Raw genomic sequence first — 18715 nt, 5'->3', positions numbered from 1 at the left:
CACCCATGGCAGCTACTCTCTTGTGCAGGCTGGGAGAAGGTATGAGCTATGTGGGTTAGGTGTGCTACTGTCTTTATGAGAGTGATCCATTTGGAGAAAGGCTTGAAGCGTTTGGTGCTCATCAGGACCTTAGAGATTTGAGTAACGTTCGCTGTGACTTGTGGACATATCTCGGAGTCAGAAACAGGGTTGAGGAGGTCGAATGACTCATTAAGTTCGGAGAAGTGCGGGGACGGATCCTGAAGAAAAGCAGGTCCTGACAGCCAAGTCGTGCTGCTGAGAAGGGACGCTGTTACAGATCTAGACCCATGGTCAGCTGGGTTCAGATCTGTGGGGACGTACCTCCACTGGTCGGGGATGTGGATTGTCGAATACATTGGACCCTGTTGTTCACGTATACGTAGAACCGTCTACTTTGGTTATGGATGTATCCTAGCACCACTTTGCTGTCTATATAATATGTGATGCTGTCAAACTTCAGATCAATCTCCTCTTCTATGAACTCTGCAATCTCAACTGCTAATACTGCTGCACACAGTTCCAATCTGGGTATGGTGAGGTCTGGCTGGGGTGCCAACTTGGCCTTACCAAAGACGAAGCCGACTTTGCTTTGTCCATCTTGAGTGGTGACCTTCATATAAGCCACAACTGCAGTGGCCTTAGCGGATGCATCTGCAAAGACACAAAGCTCTTTGAATTGGGCATTTGAGGGAGAGAAGGACATATAGGAGCGAGGTATTTGGATCTCCTGTAAGTCTTGGAGTGAGTCTCTCCATCTGTCCCACTCTGCTTCCATCTCTTCAGGGAGAGGTGAATCCCACTCTTCAGCGCGTGTGGAGAGTTCCCTGAGGAGCAGCCTGCCTTGTATGGTGACAGGGGCTAAGAAGCCAAGAGGGTCGTATAGGCTGTTGACTGTAGAGAGCACTCCTCTACGTGTGAAGGGTTTCTTGTCATCTAAGACTTGGAACGTGAACGTGTCTGTTGCTATGTTCCAAGACACTCCTAGGCTACGCTGTAGGGGGAGGTCATCAGTGAAGAGGTCTAGATCCTTGACATCCTTAGCACGATCTTCAGGGGGGAATGCCTCCATCACTGCTGGTCTGTTAGAGGCTATCTTGTGTAGCCTGAGGTTGGATAGTGCAAGTAGTTCCTGAGCTCGTCCAAGGGTACTGATGGCCTCTGCTTCAGTCGGGAATGACTTCAGTGCGTCGTCGACATAGAACTCTCGTTTGATGAACCCTCTCACATCACTGCCAAAGTCGTCGTCTTCTTCCTTGGCAGCCCTCCTTAGTCCGTATATGGCGACAGCAGAGGACGGGCTATTCCCGAAGAAACATAGAAACATAGAAGATAGGAGCAGGAGTAGGCCATTCGGCCCTTCGAGCCTGCTCCGCCATTCAACGAGATCATGGCTGATCATCCAAATTCAGTACCCTGTCCCTGCCTTCTCCCCATATCCCATGATCCCTTTAGCCTTAAGAAATATATCCAACTCTTTCTTCAATATATTTAATGAACTGGCCTCCACCGCCCTCTGTGGCAGAGAATTCCACAGGTTCACCACTCTCTGGGTGAAGAAATTCCTCCTCATTTCAGTCCTAAATGGCTTACCCCTTATCCTTAGACTATGACCCCTGGTTCTGGACTCCCCGGCCATCAGAAACATCTTTCCTGCATCTAGTCTGTCCAGGTCTGACAGAATTTTATAGGTTTCGATGAGATCCCCTCTCAATCTTCTAAACTCCAGTGAGTATAAGCCCAATCGACCCAATCTCTCCTCATATGTCATTCCTGCCATCCCAGGTATCAGCCTGGTGAATCTTCGCTGCACTCCTTCCATGGCAAGAACGTCCTTCCTCAGGTAAGGCGACCAAAACTGCACACAATACTCAAGATGCGGTCTCACCAAGGCCCTGTACAACTGTAGCAAGACATCCTTGTTCCTGTACTCGAACCCTCTTGCTACGAAGGCCAACATACCATTTGCCTTCTTAACCGCCTGCTGCACCTGCATGCTTACCTTCAGCAACTGGTGCACAAGAACACCCAGGTCTCTTTGCACTTCCCCTTCTCCCAATCTATTGCCATTCAAATAATAATCTGCCTTCCTGTTTTTGCCACCAAAGTGGATAACCTCACATTTATCCACATTATAGTGCATTTGCCATATTTCTGCCCAATCACCCAACCTGTCCAAATCGTGCTGGAGTTTCACGACATCCTCCTCACAGCATACCCTCCCACCCAGCTTTGTGTCGTCTGCGCTTTCTGTAGTCCGCAATGTCTCTGTTGGGGTCATTGTCGCGATACCACAGGAAGCGGAGGAAGTCTCTGTGGTCTTCTCTCACCACAAAGCAGTGAAACATGTGCTGGATATCGGCAGTGATGGCGACGGGCTCTTTCCTGAATCTCATGAGTACCCCCAAGAGGCTGTTGTTGAGATCGGGCCCTGTGAGGAGTACGTCATTGAGGGAGACTCCCTGATATGGTGCACTGGAGTCAAACACCACGCGGATTTGTTCCGGCTTTTTGGGGTGATAGACTCCGAAGGAAGGGAGGTACCAACACTCTTGGCCTTCCTGGAGTGGAGGAGCTATCTCTGCATGATCGTTGACCAGCATTTTCTTGACAAACTCTAGGAAGTATGCTTTCATCTTTGGCTTCTTCTCTAGCGTGCGACAGAGTGAATTAAGACGATTATAGGCATACTCCCTGTTATTCGGCAGCCGTCGTCTGGGGTTCTGGAAGGGTAAGGGTGCAACCCAGCTGTTAGAGCTGTCACGAGAGACCTCATTGTCCATAATCTGGAGGAACCGCATGTCGTCGATCGATGGAGCAAGTTTGTGGTCGTTGGCGGTGCGACAGAAGACTGACTGACCCGGGTTCTCTCCAGTGAGCATCATCTGTGTGCTGTCTATGGAGATCAGCGCTGGGGGTTTCTGAGGCTGAGCCGTATGACTGAACTTCTCTGTCACTTGGATCTGACTACTGCATGGGGTAAGATAGCTTGGACGACCATTCTCCAAGATGGAAGCCTTGAGTGTGCTCACCTGAGATGGCTTGTGAGCGCCCTTGAGGCACACGTCTCCAACAACGACCCAGCCGAGGTCTAGCCTTTGGGCGAAAGGGGCGTCATGTGGACCATTGATCTGTTTCCTTATCTGATGTACCCTCAGGATGCCCCTTCCCAACAACAGAAGTATGCCTGCATCTGGATCAAGAGGTGGGATCTCGTCTGCAATGCATCTCAGATGACGGTGGTGATGAGCTGCATTCGGAGTGGGAACCTCAGAACGGTTGTCGGGGACTTGATTACATTCGATGAGTGTCGGAAGGGGGAGGCTAATCTTCCTGTCGGCTGACTCAACAACATAACCGCAGGCCCTCCTGCCGGCTGTCTCTGAAAGTCCAGCACACGTCTTCCGCATGTAAGGCGACGGACTTCCTTTGACCTTGAAGATGTTGAAGAACTCGGATCTTGCTAGAGAACGATTGCTTTGTTCATCTAGTATGGCATACATCTTTTCAGATTCTTGGCGATGTCCTACAGGGTACACGTTAACGAGGCATATCTTGGAGCATGCTCTCGTGCTCACTCCTTCTCCACACACCTCGGTGCACTTGGATGTAATCTCCAGACCGGCAGCTCCCTCTCTCTCCCCGCCGTGCTGTGAGGCGGGTGGAGGCGACTCTGACTTCCAAGGAGCTGGGCCTGGGTGGAGTGCTGAAATGTGCCGATCACTTTCACATTCTGTGCATTTTGCATCTATCTTGCAGTTCTTGGCGAGATGGTTCGTGGAGGAGCAGCACTGGAAACATATAGAATTCTCTTTGAGATACTGTTTGCGGTCTTCCAGGGACATCTCTCTGAAGCCTCTGCACTTCTTTAATGGATGCGGCTTGTTGTGGACGGGGCATTGTTTGCTCATATCCTCAGCTTTCTTCTGATCCTTCGTGTTCTCGGTTGAAGACTGATATACCTATCAATTCAGTTCATGAAAAGCGACGAGTTAAGTTCGTAACTATAGGTTTTTATTGGCTAAATAACAGAGCCCACCCTCGTGGGTGATCGGATCCAACAAGGAGGAATACCAGCCAGTCGACCACCTTTATACCTGGGCAAGCAGGCGGAGCCATGGGCGGAGTCAGCTGTGGTCAGCCCAGGTATAACAGCGTGGCAAGAGGTGATCTTGTGTAGTGATACAACAGTGTAAACAGTGATAACCATAGTGTAACGATATAAACAGTGATAACCATAGTGTAACGATAGTGAACGATAAAAGTGGTTTACCACATTCACCCCTTGTTTAAATTTGAGTCCGGCGGGGTGAAGTGTACTACCAGTTCGGGTATGTCAGTCTGTCCGGAGGCCTCGTAAGCCTTTCTGATCGGCGCAGCAGTGGCGGCGGTGGTGCAGTATCCGATGTTAATGCTGGTGTCTGCGTGGTCGGCGAAGGCTCGTGGGGTTCCGGCATGCCGTCTACCTGGGCTGGATTTGGGGGGGTGGTGGGGGGTAACGGTGGTGTCCCAGGGGTGCCCGAGGGTGCGAGGTCTCGTAAGGAGACTGTGTCCTCCCGCCCGTCTGGGTATGCCACATAGGCGTACTGGGGGTTGGCGTGCAGGAGGTCCACCCTCTCGACCAGGGGGTCCATTTTATGGGCCCTCACGTGCTTTCGCAGCAAGACTGGCCCCGGAGAAGTCAGCCATGTTGGTAGCGAGGTTCCCGTAGTCGACTTCCTGGGGAAAACAAACATTCGTTCATGGGGGGTGGCGTTAATGGCAGTGCAAAGCAGTGACCGGATGGAATGAAGCGCTGCCGGGAGGACTTCCTGCCAGCGAGAGGTTGGGAGGCCCTTAGACTTTAAGGCTAAGAGAACGGCCTTCCAGACAGTCGCGTTCTCTCTTTCTACCTGGCCGTTCCCTCGGGGGTTGTAGCTGGTGGTCCTGCTTGCAGCAATACCTCTCGCTAGTAGGAACTGGCGAAGTTCTTCGCTCATGAAGGATGAGCCCCGGTCGCTATGTATATAGTTCGGGAACCCGAACAAGGCAAAGAGGTCGTTCAGGCATTTGATGACCGTGGTACTGGTCATGTCTGGGCAGGGGAAGGCAAAGGGGAAACGGGAGTACTCATCAATAATGTTGAGGAAGTACACATTACGGTCAGAGGACGGGAGGGGCCCCTTAAAATCGATGCTCAAGCGCTCGAAGGGGCGGGTGGCCTTGATCAGGCTTGCTCTGTCCGGCCTAAAGAAATGCGGTTTGCATTCGGCACAGGTTTGGCAGTTCCTGGTCATGGTCCTGACCTCCTCGATGGAGTAGGGCAGGTTGCGGGCCTTAATGAAGTGGTAAAGTCTGGTGACCCCGGGGTGGCAGAGGTCGTTGTGGAGGGTCTGCAGTCTATCAATTTGCGCGTTGGCGCATGTACTTCGTGATAGAGCATCTGGGGGTTCGTTCAGTTTACCAGGCCGGTACAAGATATCATAATCGTAGGTGGAGAGCTCGATTCTCCACCTCAAGATCTTGTCGTTCTTGATTTTGCCCCTCAGCTTGTTATTAAACATAAAAGCGACCGAGCGCTGGTCGGTGAGGAGGGTAAATCGTTTGCCTGCCAGGTAATGCCTCCAGCGTCGTACTGCCTCCACGATCGCCTGGGCCTCCTTCTCGACCGAAGAGTGTCGGATCTCAGGGCCCTGGAGGGTCCTTGAGAAGAAGGCCACAGGTCTCCCCGCCTGGTTAAGGGTCGCAGCTAGGGCGAAGTCGGATGCATCGCTCTCCACTTGGAAAGGGATAGACTCATCCACTGCATGCATTGTGGCCTTAGCAATGTCTCCCTTTATGAGGGAGAAGGCTGCGCATGCTTCTGCCGTCAGGGGGAAGGAGGTGGACTTCATGAGGGGTCTGGCTTTGTCCGCATAATTGGGCACCCATTGGGCATAGTAGGCGAAGAGCCCCAGGGTTCTCTTCAGCGCCTTTGGACAGTGGGGGAGGGGAAGCTTCATGAGGGGGCGCATTCTTTCGGGGTCGGGGCCGATGACTCCATTCTCTACTACGCAGCCGAGGATGGCAAGGCGCGAGGTGTTAAACACACATTTCTCCTTATTGTAGGTGAGGTTCAGCCGTTGGGCCGTACGGAGGAATCTCTCCAGATTAACATCATGGTCCTGCCGGTCGCGGCCGCAGATGGTGACGTTATCTAGATAAGGGAACGTGGCATGCAGCCCGTTCTGGTCAACCATCCGGTCCATCTCCCTTTGGAAGGCCGAAACCCCGTTGGTGATGCCGAAGGGAACCCTAAGGAAGTGGTAGAGGCGGCCATTCGCCTCGAAGGCAGTATACTGGCGGTCCTCAGGGCGGATAGGGAGTTGGTGATAGGCCGACTTAAGGTCGATGGTAGAGAATACCCGGTACTGTGCAATCTGATTGACCATATCAGATATGCGGGGAAGGGGGTATGCGTCCAGCTGGGTGTACCGGTTTATGGTTTGGCTGCAGTCGATGACCAGGCGGTGTTTATCGCCGGTCTTAACGACTACGACCTGGGCACGCCAGGGGCTGTTGCTTCTCTCGATGATGCCCTCCTTCAGGAGTCGCTGCACCTCGGAGCTAATAAAAGCTCTGTCCCCGGCGCTGTACCGCCTGCTCTTGGTAGCGACGGGTTTACAGTCGCGGGTGAGGTTAGCAAACAGGGAGGGGGGCGGGACCTTGAGGGTGGATAGGCCGCAGGTGGTACGCGGTGGGCGGTTTAAAAGCTGCTGGTTGTAGACTGTGAGTGGGGGGAGGGGTCCACCGTATGCCAAAGTGACACTTTGAAGGTGGGATTGGAAATCCAGCCCTAGTAGGACGGCAGCGCAGAGCTGGGGCAGGACGAGAAGTTTAAAATTTTTATACTCCGTGCCCCTAACCGACAGGGTCACAACACAGTAGCCGCTAATGTCTGTAGAATGGGACCTCGACGCCATCGAGATCCGGTTGCGCGTTGGCCGGACAGTGAGGGAGTAGTGGCTCACTGTGTCTGGATGGATGAAACTCTCCGTGCTTCCGCTGTTGAACAGGCAGGTCGTGGCGTGGCCGTTTACTTTGATGTCCATCATGGGCTTGGACAGGTGATGCGGGCGAGCTTGGTCAAGTGTGACGGAGGCTAGTGATGGCTTAGCGAGCTGCTGTAGTCTGCGGGTGAGGCGGTGGTCAGGTCTGGAGACAAGGTGGCGGTCGAGTGTGGTGAACAAAATGGCGGCGCCCACGACGTTGAATAAAATGGCGGAGAAGATGGCCGCCCCCACAACTCATGAGGCACTGCCGGCGTCGGTGGCCTTGATCAAAGATGGCCGCCCCCACGACTCACACGAGGGGATACTGGCATCTGTGGCCTTGATGAAAGATGGCCGCCCCCACAACTCGCATGAGGCACTGCTGGCGTCTGTGGCTTTCCCCCTGCAGGCCTTCGCGAAGTGGCCTTTCTTGTGGCAGTCGGAGCAGGTCGCGTTTCTTGCAGGGCAGCGCGCCCTCGGATATTTCGCCTGGCCACAGAAGAAGCAGCCGGCGGCCCGATCGCGGGGCTCCGATGTCGCAGCCGGTACCGGGGGTGGCGGTCCCGATCGGTTCCGGGACACCGACGCTGTGGTAGGTCCCAGAGGCGGCGGTGCGAGGGGTATTGCGGCCGGGGTTGGGCCCGAGTCCCAGGGTCGCGCAGCACAGTACCTGGAGTACGCCTCGAGGTCCCGATGGGCCACTTCCAAGGAGCGAGCGAGGATAGCAGCTGTTTTCAGGTCGAGGTCCTTTGAGTCCAGCAGTCTTTGCCGTGAGTAGTCTGACCGAAGGCCTTTCACGAAGGCATCTCGGATGTTTCCATCTGTATGTTCTGCAGCTGTTACGGCTTTAAAGTCATAGTCCCTGCCGAGTATTTGCAGCGCCCGTAAGAAATCATCAACCGACTCTCCTGGCTTTTGCGAGCGGGATCTTAGGAGATGCCTGGCGTACATTGAGTTTACAGGGCTCCGATACTGTTCTTTTAGCAGGTTGAGGGCGTCCTCGTATGTGGCAATGTCCCGGATGAGTGCAAATACTTTAGGGCTCACCTGAGCGGTCAGAACTCTTAGTTTGGATGCCGGAGGCACGCCGGATTCTCCCAGGTAGGCTTCGAAGCAGCTCAGCCAGTGTTCGAAGTCGAGGGCTGAATTCGCAGCCTGTGGATTTAGATCCAGGTACGGCGGCCGGAGGGCTCGTAGCCAGGCCGGCTGCTGGGGCTGTTGTAGATGGCCGTTTGGCTGAGGCTGTACGTCTGACTGGTCGTTTGGCTGCTCCGTTGTAGACATTTCAAAATTTAGCCAATAAAATTGATATACCTATCAATTCAGTTCATGAAAAGCGACGAGTTAAGTTAGTAACTATAGGTTTTTATTGGCTAAATAACAGAGCCCACCCTCGTGGGTGATCGGATCCAACAAGGAGGAATACCAGCCAGTCGACCACCTTTATACCTGGGCAAGCAGGCGGAGCCATGGGCGGAGTCAGCTGTGGTCAGCCCAGGTATAACAGCGTGGCAAGAGGTGACCTTGTGTAGTGATACAACAGTGTAAACAGTGATAACCATAGTGTAACGATATAAACAGTGATAACCATAGTGTAACGATAGTGAACGATAAAAGTGGTTTACCACAAAGACACTTGCATTTTGTGGACAGATATTGGTGTCTTTCCATGTCTGTCAAACTTGTCTCTTCTGGCAAGTGCTGTGTGGGAGGAGAAGAGGTTGAAGCTGGGGTCGTTCCTGGCTTTGGCTTCTTTACGGATGAATTCGGCAAATGCAGAGAATGGTGGGACGGTAACGTTGTGCTTTAGCTTGAACTTTGACCCAAACGATATCCACTTCTCCTGCAGGTTAAATGGAAGCTTCTCAATGATGGGACTTACCCCTCTGGAAGTGTCTAAGTATGATAGGCCGGGTAGGTAGCCGTCCTGCTTTGCGGCTTCGAGTTCCGACAGCAGATCTCCAAGGTCGCGGAGCTTCTGAGGTTCCTTCTTCGTCAACTTCGGAAAGTTCTCCAACCTGTCAAAGAGAGCCCCTTCAATGTGTTCTGGACCGATGGACATTATGTGACATTCTGGACATTTTTACATGCAATAGCACCCTCTGGTGGCGGTTATTGTGTTAACAGTTTGTAAGCTGGAAAGGTCAACAGTTTGTAAGCTGGAAAGGTCATCTGTTCCTTTCTTCCTGTGTGAGGTCATTTGACCTTTGTTCCTTTCTTCCTGTGTGAGGTCATTGACCTTTGTTCCTTTCTTCCTGTGTGAGGTCATTTGACCTTCCTACCTTTCTTCCTGTTGACCCCAGGAAGCAGTTTTGCCAGGAAGAACCTGACTTGAGTAATGGAGAATTTGCTATGAGAGGTTCCATTACAATCCAGTGTAATCTGACTTCATATGTTAGGCCAACCGCAATATCTGTGAGTATCTTTAGTTCTTAGCATAATAGCAATGTTGTCAGAGTAATATTTTGATAATACTATGTTTATAAAATGTTAATATTTAATAGTTACAGAAGTTAGTTCAAATGTTAGTTAGTTATACAATTAGTCTATTCTACTGTTGTAAATATGTTTATATCTTAAGTAATATCGAATGTATAGTACTCAGTTTATGTACAAAACATACTTTGTCTTTGTTTACAGTTTCACAAATTTGTTCAAGTAAAAGCTTCAAAACAGCAACCGCTTCAGGAAGAATTATTTTGAATGAGTGTTTAACTTGCTGGATAGCTAGATAGGAGCACGTCTAGCGCGGCCAGTACAGTGAAAAGATAGCAATACGGCTAGCTGCGAAGAGCGGAGCAGGAGGAGCCCAGAGTAAGCCTTAACCTCGTAGAGCACATCTACCTCACATCAACATGTCAGAAGATAATAACGAAAATGCTTTGCAGCAAGTAGAAGACCTTAAACAGGCAGACGAAACTGTAGAACGTGACAATCGGTCTATAAGCACCAGTTACTACAGGTCGCAAGTTGGCTCACGGTCATCGGGTGGTTCTAGAGTAAGCATAGCCCTCGCCAAAGCACGGGCTAAACTAGTAGCAGCTGCGCATACGGACAGTGAAATAGAAATAAAAGTAAGTCAGGCCCGTCTCCAAGCTGAACCCCAAGCGGAACAGGCCCGGCTCCAAGCAGAACAGGCCCGGCTCCAAGCAGAACAGGCCCGACACCAAGTGGAACGCCAGGCTGAACAGGCCCGTCTCCAAGCCACATTAGAGGCTCTGCAGCAACAAAAAGAGATAGATGCTGCATTAGCCGAGACACAAGTATTCGAGGCAATTTTGGAGGGAGCTGATCCCGAGACAGCTTACAAACCTTTAATTCCCGTTCCGTGGCAGAGTCCACGACAGCGCACCCCAGAAGCTCCGCGACCTTGGAGATCTGCTGTCGGAACTCGAAGCCGCAAAGCAGGACGGCTACCGACCCGGACTATCGTACTTAGACACTTCCAGAGGGGTAAGTCCCATCATTGAGAAGCTTCCATTTAACCAGCAGGAGAAGTGGATAACGTTTGGATCAAAGTTCAAGCTAAAGCACAACATGGCATTCCCACCATTCTCTGCGTTCGTTAAATTCATCCGTAAAGAAGCCAAAGCCAGGAACGACCCCAGCTCCAACTTCTTCTCCTCCCACCCAGCACTTGCCAGAAGAGACAAGTTCGACAGACATGGAAAGACACCAATGTCTGTCCACAAAATGCAAGTGTCCTCAACTGAGCACACAAAGATTCAGAAGAAAGATTCTGGCAGAGGACTGGAGGACAGCTAAGGTAGTACTGATGCGCTATCAATTATTCATAAAAGACTGAGAGTTAAGAGAGTAACTAAAGGCTTTTATTAACAAAAGAATGAAGGTCTGCCTCGAGTGGTCGACCGGTCCAGAAATACAAAGGGCTGGGGAGCAGTCACCTTTATACTAGGACTTGTGGGAGGAGTCAGCCGAGGCATGTCCAGGCATGTACACAGTGGAATACAAACAGTGGTTTACCACATTCACCCCTTGTTTAAAATTGAGTCCGGCAGGGTGAAGTGTATTAAAAGTTAATGTATTGGAGTCTCTCCGGAGGTCTTGTCTGCCGCTGTGATCGGCGTGGCGACGGCAGGGGTAGTGGAGCTTCCGGCGTCGAGTCCTGCGTGGGCTGTGGCACAGGCGTGTCGTCCTCGTAGATGTCGAGCGGGTCGCGGGGCCCAGGCCTGCCGTCTGCTGGGGCTGGATATCGGATCGTGGGGGGGGGTGGTAGTGAGTAGTGGGTTACTGCAGCCCCCGAGGGTGCAAGGTCTCTTATGGAGACTGTGTCCTCCCGCCCGTCCGGGTATGCAATGTAAGCATACTGGGGGTTGGCGTGGAGGAGGTCGACCCTCTCGACCAGGGGGTCCGTTTTATGGGTCCTCACGTGCCTTCTCAGTAGGGCCGGCCCTGGGGACGTCAGCCATGGCGGTAGCGATGTCCCCGATGTGGACTTCCTTGGGAAGACAAACATTTTCTCATGAGGGGTGGCGTTAGTGGCAGTGCAGAGCAGTGACCGAATAGAGTGGAGCGCATCGGGGAGCACATCCTGCCAGCGGGAGGTTGGAAGGCCCCTAGACTTTAAGGCTAGCAGGGCGGCCTTCCAAACTGTCGCATTTTCTCTTTCCACCTGTCCGTTCCCCCGGGGGTTGTAACTGGTGGTCCTGCTTGTGGCAATACCCCTAGTTAGCAGGTACTGACGGAGTTCGTCGCTCATAAACGATGAGCCCCGGTCGCTATGGTATAGCTGGGGAAACCGAACAGGGTGAAGAGGTCGTTCAGACATTTAATGACCGTGGCACTGGTCATGTCCGGGCAGGGGATGGCGAACGGGAAACGGGAGTACTCATCAATAATATTGAGGAAGTACACATTGCGGTCGGAGGAGGGGAGAGGCCCTTTAAAATCAACGCTCAGGCGCTCGAAGGGGCGAGTGGCTTTTATCAGGTGGGCCCTGTCTGGTCTATAAAAGTGCGGTTTGCACTCAGCGCAGACTTGGCAGTTCCTGGTCATGGTCCTGACCTCCTCAATAGAGTAAGGCAGGTTGCGGGCCTTGATGAAGTGGAAGAACCTGGTGACCCCCGGGTGGCAGAGGTCATTGTGGAGGGCCCGCAGTCTATCGATCTGCGCGCTGGCGCAGGTGCCACGCGATAGCGCATCCGGGGGTTCATTGAGCTTCCCGGGCCGGTACAAGATCTCGTAATTGTAGGTGGAAAGTTCGATTCTCCACCTCAAGATCTTGTCATTTTTGATTTTGCCCCTCTGCTTATTGTTAAACATGAAAGCAACTGAACGTTGGTCAGTGAGCAGGGTAAATTGTTTTCCGGCCAGGTAGTGCCTCCAATGACGCACAGCCTCCACAATCACCTGGGCCTCCTTCTCAACAGCGGAGTGTCTGGTCTCCGGGCCTTGGAGGGTTCGTGAAAAGAAGGCCACGGGTCTCCCCGCCTGATTGAGGGTAGCGGCCAGGGCAAAGTCGGACGCGTCGCTTTCCACCTGGAAGGGGATGGATTCGTCCACTGCGTGCATGGTGGCTTTGGCAATGTCTTCCTTGATACGGTGGAAGGCTAAGCGGGCCTCTGCCGTCAAGGGAAAAGAGGTGGACTTGATCAGCGGATGGGCCTTGTCTGCATAGTAGGGGACCCACTGGGCATAATAGGAGAAAAACCCTAGGCACCTCTTCAGGGCCTTGAGGCAGTGGGGCAGTGGGAGTTCCATAAGGGGACGCATCCGGTCGGGGTCGGGACCGATGACTCCGTGTTCCACAACACAGCCAAGGATGGCGAGGCGGTTTGTGCGGAATATGCACTTCTCCTTGTTATATGTCAGGTTCAGGAGTTGGGCGGTGCGGAGGAATTTTTCGAGGTTTGCGTCATGGTCCTGCAAGTCACGGCCGCAGATGGTCACATTGTCCAGATATGGGAAAGTGGCCTGCAACGCATTTTGATCTACCATCCGGTCCATCTCCCTTTGGAAGACGGAGACCCCGTTGGTGACGCCAAAGGGAACCCTAAGGAAGTGATAGAGGCGGCCGTTTGTCTCGAAGGCAGTATACTGGCGGTCCTCAGGGCGGATAGGGAGCTGGTGGTACGCTGATTTCAGGTCAATGGTCGAGAAGACGCGGTACTGCGCGATCTGGTTGACCATATCAGCTATGCGGGGGAGTGGGTAGGCGTCCAGCAGGGTGTAGCGATTTATTGTCTGGCTGTAGTCGATGACCAGGTGCTGCTTCTCGCCGGTCTTAACGACCACAACCTGGGCTCGCCAGGGGCTGGTGCTGCCCTCAATAATCCCTTCCTTCAGGAGCCGCTCCACTTCGGTTTTAATGAAAACCCTGTCCCCGGCACTGTATCGCCTGCTCTTTGTGGCGATGGGCTTACAGTCGGGGGTGAGGTTAGCAAACAGTGGGGGGGGGGTGACTCTGAGTGTGGAGAGGTTGCACCTGGTGCGCGGCGGGCAATTTGGGAGCTGCTGGCTGCGGACTGTGAGTGGGGGTAGGGGTCCACCGTACGCCATTGTAACACTTTTAAGGTGGCACTGAAAATCTAACCCCAGCAGGACGGCAGCGCAGAGGTCGGGCAGGACCAGAAGTTTAAAATGATCGTACACGGTCCCATCTACTACGAGTGTCACTACGCAGTAGCCGCCGATGTCCGCCGACTGGGACTTGGAGGCCATACAAATCCGCTGGTGCGCAGGCAGGACTGGGAGAGAGCAACGCCGCACCGTGTCGGGGTGGATGAAGCTCTCCGTGCTCCCAGAGTCAAAAAGGCAGATTGTATCATGGCCATTTACCTTAATGTCCATTGTGGAACTGGCCAGCTGGTGCGGTCTCGCTTGGTCCAGTGTAACGGATGCCAGCGTAGGGGTCGGTGTGTCGCTGCGGGTATCAGATGAGGCGGTGTTGGGGGCCTGCTGCGTTCCGGCTGTCATCCAAGATGGCGGCGTCCATGATCCCCATGTGGCTGGAGGCGTCCAAAATGGCTGCTGTACCGGTGGTTCGCACATGGCCGGGGAGGCCCAAGATGGTGGCCCGCATGGCCCACACGCGGCGCTGCTGGGGTTTGGGGTGGCTTTGGCCCTGCAGACGTTAGCGTAGTGTCCCTTCTTCCCGCAGCCCGAGCAGATCGCGTTTTTCACCGGGCAGCGCGCTCTGGGGTGTTTTGCCTGGCCACAGAAGTAGCATTTCTGGCCTTGGGGCACTGCTGTCTGGCCTTGGGACACTGCTGCGGTAGTTGGGCCGTTGCTGGGGTGTGGCTGGGGTGGCACGGCGCTATGAGGCGGTCCGACCGTGTCCCAGGCTGTCATTCCCCGCGGCGTCCACGGTGCAGAGGAGTAGGCATCCATGCCCCGGTAGGCTGCATCCAATGATAGTGCGAGTTCAGAGGCCTTGTTGAGGTCGAGGTCACTCTGCTCCAACAGTCGCTGTCGGGTGTAATTGGATCTGTGGCCCGCTACAAAAGCATCCCGGATAAGTTCCTCTGTGTACATGGCGGCCTTTACATCCTTACAACCACAGGCCCGGCCAAGCACAGACAGTGCCTGAAGGTATTCCACGGTCGATTCCCCAGGTTGTTGTTTACGACTCCCCAGAAAGTGCCTGGCGTACACTTCGTTCACTGGGCGCGTGTACTGGTCCTTGAGGGGCTTGATAGCGTCCGCGTACGAGGTCGCGTCTTGGATGACCGAGTACACTCGGTGGTTCACTTTGGAGGTCAGGACATCCAGTTTGTCCTCGTCCGATTTGATTGCTGCGGAGGCGGTCAGGAATTTTTCGAAACACTTAAGCCAGTGAGTAAACTTGGTGGATGAGTCCGCCTCCCGATGATCTAAGTCCAGGCATGCTGGTGTGAGGATCTTCTCCATTATAAAAACTTTGTTAATAAAATTGATGCGCTATCAATTACTCATAAAAGACTGAGAGTTAAGAGAGTAACTAAAGGCTTTTATTAACAAAAGAATGAAGGTCTGCCTCGAGTGGTCGACCGGTCCAGAAATACAAAGGGCTGGGGAGCAGTCACCTTTATACTAGGACTTGTGGGAGGAGTCAGCCGAGGCATGTCCAGGCATGTACACAGTGGAATACAAACAGTGGTTTACCACAAGTACCATTATTCAAGAAGGGTAATAGGGATAAACCAGGGAATTACAGGCCAGTGAGCCTAACATCAGTGGTAGGGAAATTATTGCAAAAAATTCTGAGGGACAGAATTAGTCTCCACTTAGAGAGGCAAGGATTAATCAAGGATAGTCAGCATGGCTTTGTCAGGGGGAGATCATGTCTAACCAATTTGACTGAATTTTTCGAGGGGGTGACTAGGTGTGTGGACGAGGGTAGTGCAGTTGATGTAGTCTACATGGACTTCAGTAAGGCTTTTGACAAAGTCCCGCATGGGAGACTGGTCAAGAAGGTAAAAGCCCATGGGATCCAGGGCAATTTGGCACATTGGATCCAAAATTGGCTTAGTGGCAGGAATAGTCGAAGGTTGTTTTTGTGACTGGAAGCCTGTGTCCAGTGGTGTACTGCAGGGATTGGTGCTGGGTCCTTTGCTGTTTGTAGTGTACATTAATGATTTAGATATGAATGTAGGAGGTATGATCAGTAAGTTCGCAGACGACACGAAAATTGGTGGAGTGGTAAATAGCGAGGAGGGAAACCTCAGGCTACAGGACGATATAGATGGGCAGAACAGTGGCAAATGAAATTTAACCCTGAAAAGTATGAGGTGATGCATTTTGGGAGGATTAACAAGGCAAGGGAATACACAATGAATGGTAGGACCCTAGGAAGGACAGAGGATCAGAGGGACCTTGGTATGCATGTACATAGATCCCTGAAGGCAGCAGGACAGTTAGATAAGGTGGTTAAAAAGGCATATGGGATACTTGCCTTCATTAGCCGAGGCATAGAATATAAGAGCAGGGAGGTTATGATGGAGCTGTACAAAACGCTAGTTAGGCCATAGCTGGAATACTGTGTGCAGTTCTGGTCGCCACACTATAGGAAGGATGTAATTGCATTGGAGAGGGTGCAGAGGAGATTCACCAGGATGTTACCTGGACTGGAATGCCTCAGCTATGGAGAGAGACTGGAGAGGCTGGGGTTGTTTTCCTTAGAGCAGAGAAGGCTGAGCGGGGACCTGATTGAGGTGTACAAAATTATGAGGGGCATTGATAGGGTAGATAGAAAGGAACTTTTCCCCTTAGTAGAGGGGTCAATAACCAGGGGGCATAGTTTCAAGATAAGGGGCAGGAGGTTTAGAGGGGATTTGAGGAAAAACTTTTTCACCCTGAGGGTGGTTGGAATCTGGAACTCACTGCCTGAAAGGGTGGTAGAGGCAGGAACCCTCACAACATTCAAGAAGCATTTAGATGAGCACTTGAAATGCCATAGCATACAAGGCTACGGACCAAGTGCGGGAAAATGGGATTAGAATAGACAAGGCTTGATGGCTGGCGCGGACACGATGGGCCTCTTTCTGTGCTGTATAACTCTATGACTCTATGGGCTGGATTTTGTCAGTGTGGGCGGGCTGGGGCGTGTCAGGTGGAAATCGTGTCAGGACACCGACTCCTAAGTGAAGTGCTGAAAAAGTGGGATTTTCCCCTAATTGGCCAATTGATTTCCTGCATGTGGGAACCCCTGGCCCAATGAGTCTTTTCATACAGAAAGTCGCCTCCGATGACGTCATCAATGCTGCTGGATTTAAGGCCTGCAAGCAGCCTTGCTTCTTCTGGAGACTGCAACCTTTATGGCCATTGCTGTCTTCGTCTTCTTCATCAACTATGTCCAGCAGTATGCCAAAGTGTGCTCCACGCTTCGATGAGCCCTCCCTGCAAGCTCTGGTGGAGAGAGTGAGATCCAGGAAGGAGGTGCTGTTCCCTTCCTCAGGGAGAAAAAACCTACCCCAGCAGACAAAAGCTGTGTGGCTGCAAGTGGCCCAGGAGGTCAGCTCCATCTTGCTGAGCCGCAGAACCTGGCTGCAATGCAGGAAGAGGTTTCATGATCTTCTCCGAACAGGAAAAGTGAGTATGACTTTCCCATCACCCTCAATCTGATCCCCATCACCTCTCCTCACCAGCACACCACTTTGCCAACCTCTTCCTCCACATTCCACTGGAATAAACGGGTCTTTTTCCGAGTGGAAGGCAGTGACTAGTGAGGTACTGCAGGGATCGGTGGTAGGACCCCAGTTATTCACAATGGCCCAGAAATTCGGGTCGGGGGCTTCCCGTGGGTGCAAGCCCCCGACCTGCACTTACCTACCGCGCCGGCTGATGAGCTGTGGGCCAGCGTGGGATTCCGATCCTGGGCCTCCTCCAACTGCCGGCGCGCAGTGCTTGCGTATCCCAGGGGCGCAGTTAGTTCGATGCGTCCCCTGGGATCACGTGGGCCATGGAGAGCCAATGGTAGCAGGGAATGCTTCATTCATAAGTTTGACAGGAAGAGCTGTCAAACCTATAAATACTATAAGCCCCAAAACATCACTAAAACTTCAAATACATTTTTTTTTTAAATCACATTTTTAAAATACCTATAAATTACATGAATAACTATTTTAAACAATAATTTAAATTTTTGAAAAAATTAATTACATTTTCTAACAGGGCTAAAAATAAACTTACCTTTCTTTAAAGTATTTAAAAATAATAAACCTGTGGAAAAAATGTTTCAAGTTTAATTAATTCACCACTTACCTTGTAAAAAGCAGGCCTTGCACCTGCTTTTTAAAAGTGTAACTCCTGGAGACTTACCCTCCCAAAGAAACCTGCAAAAAAAACGTAAGTTCGATGCACACGCGCTGCCTCTCCGGCGCACGCGTTCCACCTCTCAACCCCTTCTTTCAGGGGAACAGAAGTGCCAGTTTCCCGCGCATGCGCAGTGCATGCACAAAACCAGCACTTCTATTGGGCTTACGGGTGAGTACCCCATGCGTACTCACCCGTGGAGACCCGAATTTCTGGGCCAATATATATTAATGATCTAGACGAGGGAACTAGATGTAATATCTCCAAGTTTGCAGACGACACAAAGCTGGGTGGGCGTGTGTGCTGTGAGGAGGATGCAGAGAAACTCCAGTACGATTTGGACAGGTTGGACGATTGGGCAGATGCATGGCAGATGCAGTATAATGTGGATAAATGCGAGGTTATCCACTTTGATGGCAAAAACAGGAAGGCAGATTATTATCTGAACGGCAATAGATTGGGAAAAGGGGAAGTGCAACGAGACCTGGGTGTCCTTGTGCACCAGTCGCTGAAGGTAAGCATGTAGGTGCAGCAGGCGGTTAAGACGGCAAATGGTATGCTGGCCTTCATAGCGAGAGGTTTCGAGTACAGGGGCAAGGATGTCTTGCTGCAGTTGTACAGGGCCTTGATGAGACCACACCTTGAGTATTATGTCCAGTTTTGGTCGCCTTATCTGAGGAAGGATGTTCTTGCCATGGAGGGAGTGCAGCGAAGATTCACCAGACTGATACCTGCGATGGCAGGAATGACATATGAAGAGAGATTGGGTCGATTAGGCTTATATTCGCTAGAGTTTAGAAGAATGAGAGGGGATCTCATTGAAACTTATAAATATCTAACAGGACTAGACAGACTAGATGCAGGAAGGCTGTTCCTGATGGCGGGGGAGTCCAGAACCAGGGGTCACAGTCTAAAGATAAGGGGTAAGCCATTTA

The 18715-nt window shown here is 52.0% G+C and overlaps 1 protein-coding gene across 1 annotated transcript in view; it reads right to left on the bottom strand.

Moving 5' to 3' along the window:
- Nucleotides 1–18715, bottom strand: part of LOC147112042 (von Willebrand factor A domain-containing protein 3B-like) — a 332584-nt gene that overhangs the window by 22696 nt on the left and 291173 nt on the right.

Source organism: Somniosus microcephalus, chromosome 10 (genome assembly GCF_052327205.1).
Source record: "Somniosus microcephalus isolate GS21.2 chromosome 10, FLI_Smic_1.0, whole genome shotgun sequence".
In the NCBI taxonomy this organism is placed as follows: Eukaryota; Metazoa; Chordata; class Chondrichthyes; order Squaliformes; family Somniosidae; genus Somniosus; species Somniosus microcephalus.
This window is presented reverse-complemented; position numbering and strand designations above follow the sequence as displayed.